Here is a 23,619-nt window from a genome sequence, read left to right on the forward strand (position 1 = left end):
CAGAGAGACGTGGGTTAAGGAAAGTACTTTGTAATAAGGCAGCTGGCTTCCAATCCTAGCTTTGCCTACTCTGAAAACTTAATCTCTCTCAACTTTAATCTTATTATTTGTAAAGTTGGAGATTATTTATAATGTGCCTACTTCATTGGACTGTTTTAAAATATTAAATTTATGATAATAAACATAAAATGCTTAGCAAAATTTCCACTCACAGATATTGATGGAAACATTTTGCAAAGAATATTTCCATGATGCAAAATGTTATTGAGAAGGCAAGTTGGGGAACCATTTCCCTTCAGAAAATCTTGTATTTCATGGGCTACATGATGACTTTCCTTGTTATTATTCTAAAATGATGCCACCTCCTAAAATTGTTTTAATAAACTACAAATAGATTTAGCTACTTTAAAAGCGATTTGCTGAGGTTTTGAAGGATTGCTCAAATATTTGTAGCATGTGCAGTTAGTGAAGGTTTAATTACACTGGGAATTCTCTTTTTGCTACAGATCAAGAAGATCTAAGGAGAGTGTGTCATATTACAGAGGGTGGTCATGGACAACAGTGGTATGATCTGCTGTCGTGGTGTGTTTAATTCCAAATCCAGCATAAGAGTTTCCATTTTATGTATATGTTCTCTGTGAGTTTGAACTTTTATCTCACCAAATGTTATTCATAGTAGTTTCTAGGTGAATTCTGTGGCTACTCCTGAAAGATTTATCTATCCCTTTCATTTGAAGTAATTTTATATACTATCAAAAGATAAAAGTTCACACAAATATCAAGCTTCTCCAGAATTTATACTTTAATCTCTGTTATTTTAACAAATTGTAAGTAAAAAGTGAACGCAAAGACTAAGACTATCCCACCTTACTTACCTGGTCAGATGAATGCCTTCCCCCTATTCTTGCCCCACTAGGACAGTATTTCTGTAGTTTGCTCCTTGGAGCCCAAAGAGGTATGCTGTTATAGAGGGTCACCTCAGAGGTCCAAGTAGTTATGAAAATCTGCTGCTTTTGGAGATTTATGAGGTACACTAGCATATTCAAATCTCTGAGGAGTCCTGTAGTAGAGCAAGTTGTTTGATCCAGTGTTCTTTTTTCTTGTCACATAATACTATACCTGGTTATCATTTGTGTTTGATGAAACATATTTTAGGAAACTTTGTTTGCTCTGGATTACAATCCCTCAGCCAGGAACAAGGAAATAACCCTGAAATTACATTTAACAAAGTTTTTCGAGTTGATTTGGAGTAAGAAGAATTAGTTTGAGTGTTTATGCTGCAATTTTACAGCTAGATAACATTGGGCAAGATATTTCATTTCTCTAAATCTCATATTCCTTTTCTGTCATAGCATAAAATACCCAGTACACATCTTGATTTTTAAATAAATATTATATAAATTAATCACTGAGAATGATATATAAAACCAATGGCCGATATTTACTGACTCCAATATTTTCCTCATCGATTTATTGGGCCTTATGTAACATACCCATGTTAATGAGCTTAGGTCTCCAGTGTCTCAGCCCGTGATAAATTAGAATTAGAAAAAACAGCTAAAAGGTAGTGAGGCAGTTAGAGAACAGTGACAATAAGAGCAGCAATCCCCAAATTGAAAAGCAGACTCATTAATTTGATACATGGCAAATGATTGTTGGGTATAGTTTTTCAATAAATGGTTAAATGATGATAGTAGGCTTCCATTAAAAAATGGATGAGATATAGTATTTTAGGGAAAATACCACAAATGTTCCTTTAGATCAAGATATCTTTTGTTACACATATTTGAACACCTGTCTTTTGTATTAAGGAAGGTCAGGACATATTGAGATCTCTAAATTTCTGCTTAATAATATTTTTGGTGTTAGTTGACTGGTAATTTCTTTATTTAGAGCAACTTTTTCTTTAAAAATTCTAGATTAATGGTGTTGTACCCTTCTTTGAAAAATAAAACTGTCAACTTAATATCTGATTGCTTACATAGGCTACAAATATAATACAATATATAACATATATTTATTAAAAATAAAAGTACAGGAATTGTATTTATTGATATGGAATATATTTATAATATCCTATTGAGAGAAAAGAGCAGGCTTTCAAATAATTTAAACACACATTTATTTAAAAATATGTACACAAATAAAAAAAATTGGCCAAATACTAGTGTTGATTTTGTCTGGAGAGTAAAATTATGATTAGTTCTTATCTTATTGTATTTGCTTATCTTTATGTTCCAGGTTTTCTGCAATCCATGTATAATCCAATGTGGAATACTTCATACTAACATAACTAAAAACAAAATCTTTACCCTGATACTTTTTACTATTCTTGGTTCATTTGGGCTTCTGTAAAAAGGATACTACAGATTGGTTAGCTTATTAGCAACAGAAATGTATTTCTCACTGTGCTGGAGGCTGAGAAGTCCAAGGTCAATGGATTGGCATATTCAGTATCTGTGAGGGCGCATCCTCTGTTTTATAGATGAACTTTCTCACTGTCCTCACATGGTGGAATAGGTATGAGTTAGGGATCTCTATGGGGTCTCTATTAAAGAACACTAATACTTAGAGGTGCCTGGGTGGCTTAGTTGGTTGAGCGTCTGCCTTCGACTCAGGTCATGATCTTAGGGTCCTGGGATCCAGCCCCCCATGTTGGGCTCCCTGCTCAGCAGGGATTCTGCTTCTCCTTCTCCTTCTGCCCCACCCCCTCCCCTGTTCCTGCTCTCTCTCTCTCTCAAATAAATAAGTAAAATCTTAAAAAAAAACAAAAAACAAAAACCAACAACACTAATCCCACTCATGCACCTAACACTAATCCACCCTCATGACCTAAGCATCTCCCAAAGTTTCCACTGCCTAATACCATCATATTGGATATGCAGATTTCAATACATAATTTTTGGGGAGACAGATACAATCATTCCATAGCAGTCACCCAAATAATTAAGCTGAAAAATGGTAGCCATCACATGGAAGTCACCCAGGAGCATGAATATGTGTTTTTCGATTGCTCAGATTCCTTTCTGGCCCCCTGCCTACTTGCCGTTCTGAGTGTCATAGTTTCTGAGGATATGATGGACTGCTTCTCTTCCAATCAATCAAGTTCTTACCTGAACCGGATTTTCTAAAAGATGAAACGTATACATCAGTGAAAATCTGAAACCCATTAATCTTAACAACCCTCAGGATTCTTCAAAAAGTTTCTGAATCCTATTTTAAATAGTCAAGTGAAATGAAATAAATGCAAAGAGAGTAACAAGGACCTTGTTAAAACTGTAAACAGTTTTGTAGATTGTCTTCAACTGGGGTCTCCAAGTAAACTTAGCTCTAGGCTTTTTAATGATTATTCAGTATTGATCCCATGCCATTAGTGACATAGAAGGGATAGAAAATGTTCTCAGCATATCATCTCTTACAGATGAATCTTGAAAGATACCAAGAAGGACTCATCAAATATTACCTGGGAGACATGGCCTTGAAAGCATAACCTGTGAATATAATCCATCTGAGACAGCACTTAACTCCAGGTAAGAGAAAAGTGACATAGCTAATAATGCACATGGTTCTTGAGAAATTTTATTATTCTCCTTTATTCAGATTTTCTTTTGTCAGAGAGACCAAGATGGCAGGCTAAAAAGTTACTTTCCCATAGCTCTTCTGCTATTGGTTATTATGAGCTGGTGAGGAAAACTCTTGAGTTATTATCCAGTGAGATGGTTAATTCCTTTAAAGTCCTTGTGATGTGTTGCCCTTGAAAATTAATGTATTATTCATGTTACACTGGTATGAAGCAGTAAGGCCAGTGGGCTAATTATTGGTCACATGTTGGAAGGATAGACTACTCAATGAAAGACATGTACTTCAAAAGTTAGGTAGTTTCAGAATGCAAGAACATTATATGATTGGATAATTTTAAAATAGATATATTGATGCCTTTTTACTGATTATTAAAGAGGTTAGTTTTAGGCTTCTATGCAGAGATTTCTATTTCTCTCATTGTCTTTTATTTGTGTTTTACTGTTTAGCTAGATAAACTGTGGCCTTGCAGCAGCAACCCAAGCCAGAGATGGCCAAAAGGATGCACAGTACATACAGATTCTCCTCTTGTTCCCTCCCTTAGCTCACTTGCTTTGCTTTTCTGTTGTTTTGTTGTTAGTCTCTCTCTCTCTCTCTCTCTTTTTTTTTTTTTTTTTTTTTTGTTCTGGCTTTTGTTAATTTTTGTTCTCTGACTATCCCCCATCTTCCCTTTTATTTTCTCAAGTGTTTCTCCTATGTCTTCTTATTCTCCCCATTGCTTTTTCCCATCATGGTTTTCATCTTCCCCCGACATTAGCCTCAAATTCATATTTGCTCACCATTTCCTCCTGGCAGTGCCTGTGAGTTTTCCCCTTCTCTTTCGTTATTGTTTCTTTTTTGTTCATTCTCTCCCTGCCTTCTGACCCCCAAGAAGCCACTTCTACACTTTCATCTCTCAGCACACTGAGACTCATTTAGATTTGTCTGGGATTGGCAGAAGAAGAGAGTCTTATTTAGGCCAGGGGACATGACAGTGACTGTCTCTTGTGTCCCGCCTAGCTGAGATCTGGCATCTTGACACAAACAGAAATCAGTCAGTGTTTAGGAGAGGTGGATTTTGATTGCAGGGCAAGGGCACTGTGTGCAGCCTGCTGTGATGAGAACGGCCACTGTGCACATCTGTAGGTCCTGGGCTGATTGGTGTGTTTTGGCGCTAAATATTTCCATGCCAGTTATAACAGGGCAAGGTTAGAGTCCCTGTCCACCCCATCATTCAGCTTATGGCATAAATTCTTGCCAAATGAATTTGCCAAACTTGCTGCCTTAACCTCCCCTCTGTTGAAACTCTTCCGATATGCCAGTTGTTGCTTTGTGCAAACCTCTACTCCTTAACACTCCTTGCTTGCCACTGAATGAAAGTCCATTCCAACCTTTCTTCCTTTTCTCACTCATACTCTTACCATACATTTATTGACTTTTTCTCCCAACGTGTTCTCATCTTTTGAGAGACTCAGTCTAGCTTTTCTAGGAGGATTTACCTCAAAAGAACAGCCCCAGTCATAATCCCCAAATTTTCTGTGCCCTTGGTAAAGCTCAGCTTTATTTTATGTGTTCCTACATATTAATTTTAATCTAATCTTCCCTTCTCTCTAATATTATCAGCTCTGTGCATAAGCTTTATACCATCCTGCCTGTGTCTAGTAAACATTAATTTTTAATGAGGATATAATTTCACTCTTTAAAATTTTTATGATTAAAGCATTCTTAGTGATTTCACTGATGTGCATAAATAAAAGGCAGTGTTCTTAGAAGAATTTTATAATATTATGTTTAATCTTTAAGGAGAAAGTAGTCTTATCCATGCTCTTTTCTCCCAGAAAGTGCAAGGACAAAACACATACTTTGGTGGTTAGGGTTGCAAGCCCAAGTCTTGAAGTTCAGTTCTCCTTTTAAGTGCTTCAAATGAGTGTCTTTAAGAGTGGTCTGTAGGTAGAACAGTGCAATAGTCCCTGTGGTTTGGACCATTCACCTCTTTCTAGGATATGTCAGGGGCTCTTATATTTTTAAATGCCTTTGTTTTTGTGCCTATGGTATAATTTCCCAGATTGGTTTTTGGACACTATCTTTAAAGTCAAAATCAACTGGATATTTCAAGTACCCTAATGAATAGTTGCTAGGAGAAACTGATGTTTTGGACTCTTAATAGACATTTAAGCAGACATGTTTCCTATAATACCCATGTTCTTTTCAGAGAGTGTGTTCTAACAGCCGCTGCTGAGTGGGCAGCCACCCATGTGACACTCACTTCAAACCAGCTATAGCTTGACATCAGTAGTCTGTGTGGCCAATCAGGTTTTTTTCTCCTAGAAATTTGGAGTTGGGACTCTTCCTAGTTGGCATTTAAATTTATAAAGGATGTGAAGCCAGAACTGGGAGTAGCAGTCTTTGACTGACATGTAAATGGGTAGATAAATCTGGACAGCACAGAGGGAAGATAATAGAGAGATGAAGACAGAAACAGAAAAAAGACTTGGTGGCATGGGAGACAGACAAAAAGCAGGCAGTGACAGACACAGAGAGAACAGACACACATATACAGAAATAGAGGCAGGCACATCTGTCATTTAGGGGCAGAGACAAGAAAAGAGAGAGGGAAGCAGAGACAGACACACCCACATGGGATAGCTATCCCAGATCCTAATTGTTCTCCAATTCCCGATTCCACCCTCACCATGAGGACAGAGGTAGAGCCTCTAGTGCTGAAGTGGGTTGAACTGGTTCTATTCCTTGTATCCAAACGATTTCTAGCATAAGATAGAGCCTATGTTTAGTCTATGCATGTCTAATTCAAAATACCTTGAGTTGTGACAGTTCTATGTTCCTCCTGTGAATTAAGGGTTCTTGGGTTCTGCCTCTGTATTTAGTAAGTTGCCAAAGCTCATTAGTAGTCATTATTATAGTAAATCCACAACGAGGATTTTTTTTACTGAATGACATTGAAACACTGCTACCAATTTTTGTAATTTGGAATGCTTTATCTAATTCATTGGTCAATCAAAATAATACATCAGTGTTTAAAAAGAATTGCCTAAAAATAAGTAATATTAACCATGACAAAGACCCCAATGGTGATCTATCATGTTCTAAATAGACTCCGTAAAGCATGTTTTTCTTTTTCCATGAAAATAACCTGAGGTGTTTTAAATTAAAAAATTTAAACAGAATAAACAATCATTTGTCATATTGACACACTAATGTTTTAAATTACAACTTCATTGATTTTGTAGTTTTGCTTTCATTTAACTTATAAAATTATTTAGATATTTTAGCTCTGTAAGGGTATAAATGTAAGAACTTTATACCTGTTTTTATGTAAGTGCTTAAATAGATAATATTAGGTAAATAATTTAAATAATATTGAGTTGTCTAATATTTTTCCCTTCAAAGAAGTTCCATGCATGGTTTAAATTTGAGAAACTTTGAATTAGGTAGTAGTTTTTAAAATGCAAATTTGTTCTAAATTCACTTTACTTTTTTAGTTCTTTGGGTAACATTCCTAAAGTTACCTAATATTTACTTATGCTGTGGTAGGCATCCTTAAGGGTCACATGTGTTTACTTTGGACAGCTCAGAGAAATTTCTCCCTCTCTCTTTCTCCCTACTCCACCCCCCTTTTTGCATTTTCTTCAGTAGATTTCAGTCTTTTCTCTGAAAACCAAAAGGTAGTTAGTCAATTCTCCTGTTTTTTGTTTTTTTAAAGATTCTGTTCATTTATTCATGGGAGACACACAGAGAGAGGCAGAGACATAGGCAGAAGGGGAAGCAGGCTCCCGACTGGGAGCCACCAATACAGGACTTGATTCCAGGACCCCGGGATCAGAAACTGAGCTACCCAGGCATCCCTCCAGGTTTGAACACTGTATCAGTGAGGCCCCAAGCCTGCAGTGTGAAGATAGAAATTAAGTAACTTCTATTTATGGTTAGTCAGCCAGTGGTAGCTGCTCAGTCCTCCTAGAGACATTGCACTGTGGTTCATAGGGGTATCCAGTGCAAATAAGCCATCTCAGGTAAAGCAACTCATTGTTAGACCAAAGCACCACTTCTGTATTTGCAGTTCAACATACCACTGTGACTTAACAGAAAAGGGATGCAAGCAGCATAAGTAACATGAGAAATCACACAGAATTTATTTATTTTTTATTTTTTATTTTTTATTGTTTTAATTCACCTTTTTTTATTATTTGTCAGTTGGGGTTTTCCCTATTTTTATTAGCTAGTTACTTACATTTCTTTTTTTAATTTATTTTTTATTGGTGTTCAATTTGTCAACATACAGAATAACACCCAGTGCTCATCCCGTCAAGTGCCTCCCTCAGTGCCCGTCACCCAGTCACCCCCACCCCCCGCCCACCTCCCCTTCCACCACCCCTAGTTCATTTCCCAGAGTTAGGAGTCTTTCATGTTCTGTCTCCCTTTCTGATATTTCCCACTTATTTTTTCTCCTTATCACACAGAATTTAAAACAGAGACAAACAATACTCTACCCTTAAATCCTTCCCAAGCCCCCATATAAATTTTAACTTAAAGTATAAATTAATTTAAACTTTAAGAGAGGAAATAATAACCCTCCTCTCTAAAACAAATGTTTTGAGGTGGCGTAAAGATAGGCCTACTTCTCTATGGGTCCTAGAAAAGTTCACCTTCATAGCTTGTCCCTGTGTCAGTATAGTTTCTCCAGAGACACAGAACAGAACCAAACAGTAGGATATATGTATATGTGAATATATATATGAATATATGTGAATATATGTATATATGTGAATGTATGTATATATTTAATTGACATATATTTGATATACATTTATATAAAATTGACATATGTATGATATATAATTAATGTATGTATTTAATTGATATATATACATATATACTTGGCCACGTGACTGGGCTGGGGCATGGTAAGTTGGAAATCTGAAAGGCAGGTAGGCATTCTGGAAACAGTCAGGAGGAACAATGCTGTAGTCTTGAGGCAGAGTTTCTTCTTCAGGGACATCTGTTTTGCTCTTAAGGTCTTTCCACTGATTGAGTGAGGTCCACCCACATAATCAAGGATAATCTCCTTTACTTAAAGTCAGTTGATTATAGTTTTTCATCTGATCTAAAAAAACATCTCTACAGGAACACCTAAATTAGTGTTTGTTTGGATACCTGTGTACTAAAGCCTAGCCAAGTTGACACAAAAAAATGGCCATCATAGTCCCTAAATCTTATCAGAATTTTACAGTTCCTGACTGGTAAGACACCAGATTTCCTCTTGTAAAGTGCCCACAGAATCGCCAAATGGGGAATATTTGATTCACATTTATTTGAACTGTTGTACCCAGTTCGACATCCCCCATAGCTTTCTTGTTCCTATTCAGTAGCAGCAGCACAGTCACCCCTTGGCAATTGGGATAGATTACCGCAACAATATTAAAAGTTCTGTCTCTGCATGTCAACTCAGTGGCATAAGAACCTTAAATTAATAAGAAGAATTAACTTCCATATAATGGAGTTATGACTCCATTCCCAGTTGGAAGCATCATTCTCTTAGGAGTTTATAATTCCAATTTTATGGAACCCTAGGGTACAGGAACAGAAAACAAATTTCTTAACACAGATATTTCAGGTTTAGTATTAAAGGGCTACTCTCACTTCTATCCTTTGGTTCCTAGACCTGAGCATGGTGAAGAATGAGGGGGACAGTATCATATATTGGTCACTGGTTTAGAGTACATAATCCCATCATCCTCATTTGGTGCCATAGCTGAGCCTTCATTATGCCATCTGCTTCTAGAAGATGGCACATGTGGCAAAGCCAGTGAATTCCATAAACATAAGCCCATTGCTGCTTTTATTTCTTTACAATGTAAGTTGCTTAGTTGAGGGTGATGTTTTGTGGTATGTCAGTGAAAAGGGCACAGATAAGATTATGTATAGATTTCTAAGGTCACTGTAACAAAGTGCTACCAACTGGGTGGCTTAAAACAATTTTTGTGTAGCTCTGGAGGCTAGAAATATGCTAAATGATCTCCATCTCCAAAGGCTAAAGGATCTGTTAAGCCTGACAAAAATGCCTAACCAGTCCAGCTTGGTGAGAAATAGTTTAAAGGGACTTATGGAAAGAAGGTGTCTTGAGTGGCAGAAAGACAAGTAGATCTCCACTCCCTGCCTCCTATAAGACCCAGTCCTAAAGACTGGGTAATACAATGCTGGAGACCACCCCAGGGAGACCAGCTGGGAGGAAATGTTTGAGAGTCAGTCATATCTCCAGAATCGATCAAAGGTGTTATGCCCCAAGGGTGTACTTAAAAGTGTGGTTAAAAAATGTGGGAGTGGGGCTATGCTCAAGAAGGCTTCAGGTCATGAAAGGGTCATCATGGCATATTTCTCCAAGATGGTGTTAGTCTGTTTCACACACACACACACACACACACACACACACACACATACACACTCTTAGCTCCTGGTATTTTGGGAAATTCTTGGCATTCCTTGACTTGTAGCTTATCTATGCCTCTGTTGTCATATATATGACACTTCTCCCTGTGTTCTCACATCCTTTCCTTATAAGGACATCAGTCATATTGGATTAAGAGCCCACCCTATTCCAGTATGATCTTATCTTAACTAACTACAACTTTGATAACCCTTTTTCTAAATAAAGTTACATTTGAGGTACTGGGTTTAAGACTTTAACGTATGTTTTGCAGGGGGGCACAATTCAACCTACAAAAGATTGCTAGAAAAAACATTGTGGACTGGAAGGCCAATCCATATCTAGGATAGATATTTAGGTTCCTGAGGATGAAATATTTTCCTTATTCCCAAATCAAAAGGATCCAACATAATCAACATGCCATTAGGAAGATGGCTGTTTCCCTTGGAGAAAAGCGCCATATCAGAGCTCCTTACTGGCCTCTGTAGTTGACAGGCTGGGCACCTAGCAATTATAATAGCCAGATTAGCCTTGGAAAAAAACGTCTTGTTATTGAACCCTGTGTATAATTTCCAGTCCCACCACCATGGCCAGTTTGAAAACACTGAGGGATGTCTGGGTGGTTCAGCAGTTGACCATCTGCCTTTGGCTTGGGGGGCATGGTCTCAGGCTTCCGGGATCGAGTCCCAAGTTGGGCTTCTTTCATGGAACCTGCTTCTCCCTTTGCCTGTGTCTCTGCCTCTCTCTCTCTCTCTGTCTCTCATGAATAAATAAAAGAAAAAAAGAAAGAAAGAAAAAAGAAAAGAAAGAAAAGAAAAGAAGAAAAGAAAAGAAAAGAAAAGAAAAGAAAAGAAAAGAAGAAAACAAATACTGAATTGGCTGCATAAAAGAAGCTAAATGGTATCTGCAGTAGGAATCACCTAGTCTCTGATTATTAGAAGACTCCTCTTCAATAGAAGCCCTGTGGTGAGCTTTTATATAGAACATGAATATCCTAATATTTCATGACTATTCCAAGAAATCTATCCACATATCTCTACCCAAGAACTCTTTGAAACCAGTCCTCTTATCTTGTTTTTCAAGTCTCTGATGGAATAGCCATCTCATTAGTTTCTTCCAGGAATCATTATTAATCCATACAGTAGACCATCTCTCCCTCCACACAAAGTAGAAAACCAAATATACTTCCTTAAAATCTGCCCTCTGGAAATATTTTCCTTTAGGACTGTCTTTCATACGGCCACAGATAGGGCAGATACCCACTTCTGGATGGGTTTAACAGCCATCAAGTAACAGATAACTTTTCCTCTTTGCCTGATAGTCATAGATGACCGCCCATGAGGACACAGGTATGGTTTAAGGCACTCCTGATGCAGCAGTAGGAGTGGGTACTTTGAAGTCTGATTCTGTTCAGAGTGGGTATTTGAGTTTTTTGGACCTCTCCAGGTTTATTTTTAGGTATATTCCATTCCCATTTAATTATTCAATGCTGCTGCATGCATCTAATTTTAGGATTTGGTTGAGCAAATAATACCCAATTTACGACAAGCAACTCAGGTCATACAGTCCCCTGGTTGCTGCACTCAGGTGTTATTTGGTTATACCACAGTCAAGTAGCAAACCAGAAATAACTTTACAAATGGAAAATAGTAGTTTGTAGAAGAGAGTTTAGGTTTGCCCCAGAATATTATGGTCTATGCTGTTTTTCCTATTGTGATACAATGGAGGCTCCAAAGGGCATTTCTATTTTTAAGAGTCCAAGTACCACTTAGATATTCTAGCTTATGAAATCTAAGAGGTGGGGATGCTTACATCACAACTTGGACCTATTGCTAACTCTTTTTTGCTCTGGGCAACAATTAGAACTGGTATCCTTGTGGACTAGTCAGGAGATGGGTCAGAGCAGTGTTCCCAAGTGTAGTATATGTTTCCTCTAAAACACAAAGACTTAATGCTCAATTTGGTGCCACTCTCTTCCCAGTAGGAAATTCAGGGTGCATTTAACTGTTGCTGACTTTAGAAGGGATACCTACACATGCTCTACACCTAAGGATTTTTTGCAATGAATTTGCAAAGAATTTTTGCAATGTGGTAGTATCCCAAAGCTTTTTGAAGTTTACCTCCTACTCAGTATCACACGTGATTTTACTTAGCTATCTGGGTGCTTGTGACCATCTGTTCAAGCGGTCCAATTAGCATAGTATCCTCAAATGTAACAGATCAGAATGATGTTTTCTGGGATCCCAACATGGTAAAGACTCTTCTGGACTATATTATGACAGAGATCAGGAGAGTTTACATAGTCCTAGGGTAAGACACTGAAGGCATAATTCTATTCCTACTATTTAGATAAAAACAAACCTTTCCTCGTTGTTTTTACAAATTCAAATAGGGGGAGAAAACCCCACAACAAATCAAAGCATTTCCTAGATCAATGACTATACTCTAGAAACCTGCAGTTGTGTTGATTTGCTCTAGTAGGGGAACCACATCTGGATCAGCAGCTGTGGCTGATGGCACCAATAATTCAGGGTCATTCGAAAGCATCCATTTGGCTTTTGTACCAGCCAACTTGAAGCAGTAAAAGTATATGGAGAAGGAATCACCATCCCAGTTTCTTTCAATCTTCAGAGTATTGTTTCCTGTCTACTATTTGACAGAGGAGATTCCAGTGGCCTTACTTGGTTCTTCCCACCAAAAAGACATTTACGTCATAGGTCAGAGAACAGGTTACAGATGGTTCCAGTTGTTAACTGTAATTTTTCTACCTATGGTCAGGAACATGGGAAATAACCACTGAAAGCCCACTGACCATTGAAGGTGGATATGGGCCAAGATTCCATTTATTTCTTGAGTTTGTGCCCACACTGATTAGTGCTAAATTACAGCCAGTAAGTAATAACTCCTACATGGTATGGTTATTCTCTTTCCCAGTTCACTGTGACCCTGTTAAATGGCTATGGATCATCTGGGGGAAGGTGTGGAGCAAGATTTACAGTGTATTTTTGTGACCACATTTCAGTGATTCCTTAAAAGAAACTAGCCTCCATCTCAAAAGGCTCTGAGTTTGAGAATAGGGTAAAAGGCCATGAATTCCCACTATAGTACTTTGTTTTGAGTATTACTTACCAAAGGAAGAATTGGTCTAGTAATGTAGACTAACTGATGTTTTAGAAGGCTGACAATCTATTTCAAAAAATTAGCCACAACCATATATTCATGTGGATCAAAATCTGTATTGTCGTTCTGCCTTTGTGGTTTATTGCACTACTTGTGCCGGCCTCATCCCTGAGACTGAGCACTGGCACCTGGCCTCTACCACTCTAAGGCTGCATCATTCTCATCGAAATTAGGGAGCCCAATTCTTCTGTAGCTTCTCTGGTCTATGGAAGGCAGCAATGACAGAACTTTTGGGAATACTGGTGTTCACTACCAAAGTATTCTTATAGCTCGGGAGAAGAAGTGTGCCTTTGTTTCTCCTGAAGGTATGGTAGGGTGTGGCTGATTAGGTTACACATAATAGGTCCACTCCTTATACTTTTGATTTCTTACCTTTTTGTTGCAGAGAAATTCCAGTATCTCAGTCTCATTTGTGCAGGTCACTATTGAGTCCAGGCTTCCAGCAAACTATTAGAGCTCATCCCAGGTGTGTCAGCTGACATAGTTTATATTTAGAATCTTAGATAAACTTTCCCGTATTGATAAATCCTTTTTAAACCAACTTCATATTTTTATCTTCTTGATTTAATCCCTTAAGAATCTTTTTCTTTCTTTCTTTCTTTCTTTCTTTCTTTCTTTCTTTCTTTCTTTCTTTCTTTCTTTCTTTCTTTCTTCTTTCTTCTTCTTCTTTTCTTTCTTTCTTTCTTTCTTTCTTTCTTTCTTTCTTTCTTTCTTTCTTTCTTCTTTTTTAGATTTTATTTATTGAGAGCACAGGAGAGTACAAGCAAGGGGAACAGAGTATATAAGGGGAGAGACAGAGGGAGAGGAAGAAGCAGTCTCCCCAGTGAGCAGGAAGCCCGAAGCGGGGCTGGATCCCAGGACCCTGGGATCATGACCTGAGTGAAAGGAAGATACTTAACTGACTGAGCCACCCAGGCGCCCCAAGAATCTGTTTCTAAACATACTTCTTCCTACTTCCATTTGCTGATTATAAAAGTTGTCAGGGTCCTGTCTCCCCTTGGGTGTAGAATCTAGCTTATCCTTGAGAATACTTTGCAATTTTCCTTCTGGCCATGGAAGTGATGAATGATGGTGGGAGTTAACCTTGAGGAGAATGGGAATGTCTTTGCTAGGGAAGTGCTTGAGATGAGGTCTTTGAAAATAGTTCTCTCAGACAAACTGGAGGGACTGTTTTAGCCAGCTAGGAGGATTCAGGGGTCTTTGACAGTTCAAGTTAAAGACCTCATCCTAAGTTTTAGGGTTCTACTTTTTCAACCAATGACTTATTGTAACAAGTCTCATAGATTATAGTTAGAACCCTAGTTACAAAGGGGTGGGACCCTAAGACTTAAGAAGGGCTGCTAACTATAATTTTAACTTGAACTCTCAAAGCCCACTGAATGTAGGTATTTAATCAATAGTGCAACTCTGCCACTTACATGCTCAGGTTATAGTTTTGATCATTAATCATGTCTGTTCTACAGATACATAAGAGATACATATAAAGCTTATTAGAAATTTTCTGGTTTTCCATCATGTCTTGAGTTAAAAACATTTATTTTATTTTTATAAGCTCTCCAGTAGAGTGAGAAGCAGCCTATAATCTTTATCACCATAATAGGCAAATGATACAGACACTTAATCTCCCAAAAGTTTGTCCTCTACTAGTTACCCATGTTCTCCCCGACCTGAGTAGCGAGGTCATCTTTATATTATAAAATAATGTATATGGAAGCAATACTAGAATTTCAACCCCAGGTTCTGTTTCTTGAGGCCACTCCTGAACCCAGTTACTATTATCAGCCTGGGGCCCAGCAAGAGACAGAAGGCATATTGATGAAATTTGGAGAATTTAATGAAAGTATTTGTTGGAGATGTGTGGGGTTCAGAAACATAACAAACAAGAGAAGTTGAGGCACTTCCAAGTAGCAGTATTGGAAGGTGCTACAATTCCCAAACCTGTGGGGGAAGAACAGCTCACCAAAGCCCTGTGACCACCAAAAAAACTGTGGAGGGGGCGCCACGTGGCAGAAGCTGTGGTCAGAGAGTCACAGCCACTGTTAGAATCCTAGCATTGACACAAAGCATGAGTGAGCCAAGAATAACACTGATCTCTTCCTCTTTTCCTCTTTTCTGATTTCCTACTGGGTTTCCCATACCCCAGCCAATGCAGTTTGCAGGAGCCAGCGTTTCTGGCGTACACTGAACATAATGGAGAGTGGATCCAGGTTAGGGGAGAATGGAGAATAATTACCATGATGGTGGCAGGGGGGCAGCAGGTGGTGGTGATGGCACTGGTAGGAGTAGTCTAAGCAGTAGGGGTAAATTCCAGGAAAGCCTCCTACTGTATTCAGAAATACTTCTCCCTTTTAGTATTGCTTCTGGTAGAAAATATGTATTTTTAAGTCTCATTGTGTCACCTTAACAATCCCTTTCCACACATCCTACCCCAGTATGTCAAAAATTCTTTCTTATGGGCCTCCATGGTCCCCAGGCAAATCAAGAACTGTGGCTAGAAACTTTAAATGTCCTGAGGAATTTTCAGACAGCTAAGGTGATTGTATATGGTGGTAGCATTTGAGGGCCTCCAGAGAGATCATTGCCTAGTACATCTGAGCTTCAGCCAAGATAACCTGTTAAGAGTAGTGAAGTAAAAGAAAATTAAGGTGAGCATTACTTGGAAGCAAAATTAATTTATAATGTGATGTGGCAGCAGAAAAGCTGAGTGCTTTTTGAAGAACTATATGAAGAATAATAACAGTCCTGAGTATTTCTTCCCACACAATTCAGTTACAATGCTTCAGACATCACATCTGATTTTGAATGTCTGAGTTACAATAAGTTGCAGACATTTGGAGGAAGAAATGGTAGTAGGAAGAAAAAAATGTGCAATTAAATAAAAGAAAAAAAAAAAACCCTTACCAGCCAAAAATATCTACCACGTTGCCACCACCCCTACCCCACCCCCCGCCACCCTCCAACCAAGAACCAAAGTGAAATAGATCAATTGGCTTGGCCCCATAACTGGAAAATAAATTTTAACTATCCAAATAAAGAGTGTAATGTGTTTAAGACACATATTATAGGATGCAATAGAAGCTATACGGAAAATATACCTTGGGTCTGAACAAAATGAACACTCCTATATCAATAACAATCTTTTTTTGAGAAAGAAAATCAGTAATACATAGACGAGTAGAAGGGATGTTGATTGTCTTTTCAAGAATAACTTATTTATTCTTAGCTGTGCATCCCTTTCAATGATGCGTCCCTTAACTCTGAAGGTGAAAATTCAAACTGGGGATAGATCTGAAAATGAGGAAACAGAAATCTTTAGTCTCCTTCCATTCCCATAAGTAGAACAAATTTAGCTGTATTTTGCTACAGGCAAGTTTGCTGAACTTGAATAACCTTTACATTGATTGCTATAGACATTCAGGTAAGATTGCAGAGCTTTTACTGTGGTCTTGCAGTTTTACAAGGTGTAGGTTTTTGGTCATTGTGTCAATCTGCATTGCTTGCCTCAGACTATCTCTATTTGAGTTGCTCCTTTTAAATACGATAGTGGCCTTTACTTGAGTTACTTGGTATTTCATTGCCCAACTCTAGGGTAGGGCATGCAAACTTTGAAGGCAGTTGACCAGGGGTTGAGACCTGATTCTTCTACATACTAGCTGTGTGACCTGGGCCACAATTTTAGCTCCTATGAGCCTTAGTTTTCTTTTCTGTAATATGGGATTATTAATGTTTATAGTACTGTTCTGAAGATTAGGGGAGATATTATATATATAAAGCATCAAACATGACTGGCATGTAGTGGGGATATAATACATGAAAGCTGCTGCAATTATTCTTCATCATTTTCTTATTTCTCAATTCAGGAATCAATATGCCTTTCTTGAGAGCTGAATGGTGGTACTTCCAGGAGAGAGAATGTTGGCAGGGCAGGGACTTGTCTCTATTGCCAGAGTTAGACACCATTTAACTAAAGTAGTTTCTCCATTTCTACTTCTCAGAATAGACTGATTCAGCACCCCCTGGAGACCTTAACTTCTTCCCTAATAAATGAAAAGTTTGAATCTGAAGTCAGGTAACATTTTGCCTTAAAGCATTGTCTTAAATAGATTTTTCTTTCCTGCTTAAAAGGAAGTCAGGAAAGATTTATTATAAATGCTCTCAGGAGACCTCTTCCAAAATGCTTCCCCTTAAAGAGGTAGTCACAAAAATGAGCACTGGATGCTGCCTTGGAGATTTGTAAAGTGACAGCAAAACCACTTTCCACATGTTTATTAGTGAATTTGAGTGAGTTTGAGGCTAAAAAAATTAACTTCAAATTTCACATTAGATTAAATTAATATGCACATGTAAAGATATAGATAATAATTCATTTTTTTTTTTAGAAAGGCACCAATTACTAAAAAAGAGATACGATAAGTTGGTAAGAAAGCCAGATTATAGTAGGTGGCTTTATAGTGATATCTTTAAGGCCAGTGTCTCTTTAAGAGATTATTTCACCAATATTTAGTTAACTTACTTTTATATTACATTTGATTCAAATAGCATTCTGAATTTAATTAAGATAACATAACTGTGCTTTTGTTTTATTCTGACATTTTATAAATCTTTTCAAATATTCTTTTAATTTAGGGGAGGATAAAATAAAAACACGAATTTTTTTTCAGATGCCTCTTTCTATCTCAAGGTTTTGAGTGATTTTTGAATTTTCAAAGGAAGACAAAAGCACTTTACCAGCTTCACCTATACCCTAAACTCTATTAACAGCTTAACATTCATTGAGAAGGAATGTTAATCAATCTATCTAGAGATTCTTCCCAAGTTGACCTCTTTGAAACATAATAATAACCTGATAAATGAGCAAATAAATGTCAGGAAATGATAGTTCCCTTTATGGGGTGTGATCAATTGTTTCTTTTCTAGTTTAATAATCCCTTAACACAAAATGGCAAATTGGAAAGTATACCAGATGTGGCATAGAAACTCCTGGGTTCTACTCTTGGTGATTCATTATTTAACATTGAGGCCCTTGAACAAGTCAAATTTTCTGAATCTAGTTTCTTCATCTGTGAAATGGAAGTACCAACTCTTGCCCATGGTAGCTATGATTGCTCTGTCCTGAGCATCCATTTCTAACTGCTTCTGTGTAGCCTTCTTGTCCAGCAGAAGCTAGAAAGCTGAAAATCCATATTTCCCAGGCTCCTTGCTGTTAAGACTTGAAAACAAGTTAGATCCTATCATTTAGAAGTATGTATTCATGATTTATACGATGAGAATGATAGGAGGTGCCCAGGTGGCTTAATTGGTTGACTGTCCAACTCTTGGCTTCAGCTCAGGTCATGACCTCAGGGTCAGGAGATCGAGCCCCACGTTGGGCTCTATGCTTAGCAGGGAGTTTGCTTGAAATTCTTTCTCTCCTTCTCCCTTTGCCCCTACCCCGGCTCCCTCTCTCTCTCTCAAATTAAATTAATTAAATTAAATCTCTTTAAAAAATGTAGGAGTGATATGAAAGCCATTTTCCTGGAGCTTTGGCTTTTTCTTTCAGAAAACAGATCTCATTATCAGAACACAGTCGTAGCTGAATGTTCTTACTTAGTTCCAGTGGTCGCCTGTTAACTTTTACCTTTATATTTTGGCAGAATCAGCAGCCCTGCTGGTATTTCAGTTATGTAGTGTTCAGGGTCATTCCTGGAAGTCTAGCCTAGAGACTGTTCTTCTAAATTTCTAGATATTTTGTAAATAAAATTTCTTGTATTAAACTCATATCTCTTAATACACCTAAAGTGGTTCTATTTTTTTGTATTGAACCCTAAAGTCTTGTGAGGATCATATAGAATTTATCACATATTTTAAGGCTCATTGTTAAAATGTTATATATAGGAGTATAAGAATTATTGTGGTTAACACATACAAGATTTTCCATGTTATTTGTCTAGTGCAATTTAACCAAAACACACTCTATAATATACCCCCTGAGGCCGTAAGAAATTAGATTGAAGTGGGTAACTCTTCACAGAGGGAAATGAATTACTGTATAACTAAGTCACATTAAGCTTTCTGCTTATGTTGGGGCTGTGGGGTCAGGATAGAGTGGCCTGGGGGTGCAGGAAGGTGGCCTTATGCTTTTTGAGTGAATTGGGGTCTGCTTACGCAGGAGCATTTGGTCCTGAGTGATTTCTTCCTCCCACACTCTATTCCTGATCTCAGCTCTATTTTATTTAGAATTTTTTGCAGCACTTGTGAATTAGAAGTTTCTAAAAGTCAGAGTACTGGACTATTTCTTGTTTTCCCCTGTTTCTTATAAGTGATGTCCCTCAGGAAACTTAAGGTTAGAGATTTTGCAATTGTAAAGGATCCAGCCAATCCCTAACATCGTTAGTTATTCCAAGATGCAATCCTGGTATATTTCCTACAAGAAATCAAATTACTCAGAAAATATGATGATTCTTGAACCATAACAGGAAAGTTATACGTGCTAAATCAGCACTCTGGGTCTCAATATTTCTGAGTTATGATTAGCTTGTCTCACTGTTACCATTCACTTCGTATAGCTGCCTTTAATATTCGTGGCTTTGGATTTGTGGTTAGTATCGTGAGTCAATTATAATTTTTTTCCTTATCCTTGGGGAAAATGAGATTTATAAACAGTGGACTGCTCTGATCAAACACAATCAATTTTGAAGAAAAGATGTTCTTGGTACTATTCTGAATTGATAAACATTTACTAAAAAACAAATGTCAGTTTTACATTGAACAAGTATGCACATTTTCTGCTGCCACATATCAAAATGATGTTGAAGAGGTTTTTGATTGCAGCACATGGTGGGAATTAGAAAGATAACACCTGGTGACTCTATTTAACTGTCCAGTGGCTTTAATATCTGGTGGCATAAAGCAGGATTTTACTTTATGGTTTCTTTCTACTTTGCCTAATGAAACACATAATTGTACAAATTCTGATGTAGTCTCTGTTTCTCCTAGTGAGAGTTTTTCAAATCTAAGCTGAAACCATGTCTATGGATGAGGTGGACTTACATGATTCAGTGGTTTTCTCAACACTTTTGAAATATAAATTGTTATCCGGGTAAATTAAAAGATTGCTTGGACAGTTAAATGTGATTTAGATCACATTTTAAAAAGGGCTTCAGTATTTACCTATGAATGTAATAAATGCTGGACAAGGGTAAAACACTTCTCAACCTCTATTAATATTGAGATATATATCATCTTCAGGCTAATTTCTGTGTATCTGTGTCTCTACAATTGCATCTATGTTTATACAATAATATTTATAAATAATGTGTATATACACAGATATATATGTAGAAAGATGAGATTTGAAATAATGATGGTCCATAATAACTTGCAATGTCAAACATTTCCTTCTCTTTCTGTTTCTCAAGGCCATTGCCAATTTAGATGATGAGTTTTTATGGAGCAGGGAGGGGCTACTGGGACAAAGTGCATCTGTCAGGATGAAGAACTGAGGAGCTCCTTTATCTTCCCTTCCTCATGCATAGAGGGCTTTGAACCATGTTGAGTGTAGAGAGAGAAGAATCGACTTTTAGATGAGAAAGAAAGGGAAAACCAGCCTGCTATTGTTTTGCTCCCCTGATCCTTTGTGCTGAATGCTAAATGGAAAAGAAAGATGGAAATATAAGAATCCCCAAGGGAGTGCGCAGGTACCCGAGGAAAGGAGATGGATGTTCTGTCTTCCGGCTGCATTTTAAAAGTGGTGGCTGGGCAGATGTGCCCCACACCATCCTGCATCGGGAATTCAAGGAAGATAGCCACCTGGTTCATTTAGATGTCAGAGGGGCCTCCTCCAACCGTCCCAGTCTCCAAAGTGTCGCCTGGTTCAAGAGTGACATGTCAGGGAGTTGCTCATGACAATGGACTAAAACGTGGACTTCATGACCTACCTGGGGGAGCCAGTGAATGTGTGAGCTGGCAGGGCAAAGGAGGAGAGAATAGCAGAGCAGCTGCATCTCTGAGATGTCATCCTTCCAGTCACTGCCTGCAGCCAAATGTGGCCCCCGCCAGAGCCCCTCCTGATGTGGCCAAGAGGTCACAGACTACAATGACACGGTCATGAGATATGGTCTCTACAGTAGGGAGAGGCAGCCATTTGCTGACAGTGGAAATCAGTTGCTTGGTATTTGGGATGGTGAAAGCCAGAAGATGAGGTGGGAAAAAGTGTCTCGGATGCACTGCTGAACCAAACTAACTGATGTATACAATCTAAGTTGTCTATTAGATCACTGAATGGGGTAGAACTGTAATGTAGGAGCTAAATTAAATTGCCTGATATGAGTCTGACTGTTTGGAGATCTAGAATTAGGAAATAAAATCAGTTCAAGGAAAAAGAATTATGTTTTTAAACACCCAACTTTATAATTGTATAATACAGTCATGTTATTTGAATAACATAAACTAATTGATTTTTTCTGAAAATGAGCTCATGCTATAAATGCACACAATCTTTGTTTGTATATGTGTCAATACTGTCATTTTTAATAGGTGTCTAATTCACACGTTTACATTCATGTGAGGTCAAAGCTATTTTTCTTTAATGATTATTGCATTTTATATCATCTTTATATTTTGCATATATAATATAAAATTATATAATATACTTATATTATACTAATATAAGTATATAATATACTTATATATAATATAACATTATATAATATATTATATAATATACTAAGTATGTAAATATCATTTCTATATGCTTAGAGTTGATTAATCTTAACTATAAGATTAGCACTCTTATATTGGACATTTTTTTATTATTTATCAAAGTATAGTTGACACACAATATTACATTAGTTCTAGGTGTACAACATAGTGATTCGATAAGTCTATATTTGATGTTATATTCACAAGTGTACCTACCCTCTGTCACCGTACAATGGTATTACAGTACCATTGACTGTATTCTCTATGCTGTACCTATGACTTATTCATTCCATAATAAGAAGCCTGTATCTTCCACTCTCCTTCACTCACTTCATCCATTTCTCCCACCTCCCCCTCTCTGGCAACCATTAGTTTGTTCCCTGTATTTATGTATGTATATATTTATGGGTGTGTTTCTGCCTTTTGTTCCTTTGATTTTTGTTTTGTTTTTTAGATTTCAGAGGTAAGGGAAATCATACAGTATTTGTCTTTCTCTGACTTATGTCACTTAGCATAATACTTTCTAGGTCCATCTGTGTTGTTATGATCTCATTCTTTTTTATGGCTGAGTAATATTCCATCGTGTGCATGTATGATATATACCTATTATATCTTCTTTATCCGTGTATCTATTGATGGACATTTCAGTTGCTTCTATATCTTGTCTATTGTAAATGCTGGAGTAAGCATAGAGGTATGTATACCTTTATAAATTAGTGTTTTCATTTTCTTTGGGTAAATATCCAATAGTAGAATTACTGGATCCTATGGTATTTCTATGGTTTTACTTTTAAATTTAATCTTTAATTTATTTCCAACTTAGTTTAGAGTAAGGATGGAGAGAAATCTACCTGGTTTCTTTCCACATTTCTCACTCATTGTGCCAACTCCATTTATTAAATTATTCATCTTTTCTATATCAGCTTGAAAATCAATCTTTATCTGCCATTTTTATATATTTGTGTTATTCTTGTTTTTTAAAGATTTTATTTATTTGACAGAGAGAGAGAGAGAGAGAGAGAGAGAGAGAGAGCCAGAGAGCACAGGTTGGGGGCAGCAGAGGGAGAGAGAGAAGCAGGCTCCCCACTAAGCAGGGAGCTTGACATGGGGCTTGATTCCAGGACCCTGGAATCATGACCCAAGCCAAAGGCATACACTTGACTGACTGAGCCAGCCAGGTGCCCCTATGTTATTCTTCTTTATTTCAAAAGTACTATACTTTTAAAATTATGATAAATTTAGACTACATTTTAGAATCTGGAAGGAAAGTCATCCTTCATTATTCTTTCTCATAATTTTCCTGGATATCTAGTGATCTTTAGGAAAATTTTTGTCAATTCAATGAAAAAATATTAATATTCTGACTAAAACTGAAATAAATCTATAGCTTAATTTGGGGGAGAATTTGTATCTTTATAAAGATATTCCTTTTTAATCCATAATCTGCATGTTTTCCACATATTTATTTTGCTTATATGCATCTGAGTAAAATTTTATAATTTTCTTCAAGTAAGAGGTCTAATTTCATATGAAGTTAGGTGGATAAATTCTTAAATGTTTTCCTATACTTTAGTACTTTTCACTTGAATTTCATCTTCGTATTTAATTGCATTAGCTGTCTGATTCAGAATAATCATGTGCACATTATTTGTGGAGAAAATTATTATCTTTGGCAAACTAATACTGGCATTAATGGAGGTGCAAATAATGTTTAAGTGTGAAGATGGCTGGAAGAATTATGATTGATTTTTAACATACTACAT

The 23,619-nt window shown here is 37.2% G+C and overlaps 1 long non-coding RNA gene across 1 annotated transcript in view; it reads left to right on the forward strand.

Annotated features, from left to right (window-relative positions):
* LOC140636639 (uncharacterized) overlaps positions 1 to 23,619 on the forward strand; it is a 255,522-nt gene that overhangs the window by 214,145 nt on the left and 17,758 nt on the right. The window contains exon 4 of the long non-coding RNA XR_012033868.1: positions 3,422 to 3,530. This is a non-coding gene — a long non-coding RNA (uncharacterized lncRNA). The remainder of the gene's footprint in view (positions 1 to 3,421; positions 3,531 to 23,619) is intronic.

This window comes from Canis lupus, chromosome 1, assembly GCF_048164855.1.
Source record: "Canis lupus baileyi chromosome 1, mCanLup2.hap1, whole genome shotgun sequence".
NCBI lineage: Eukaryota > Metazoa > Chordata > Mammalia > Carnivora > Canidae > Canis > Canis lupus.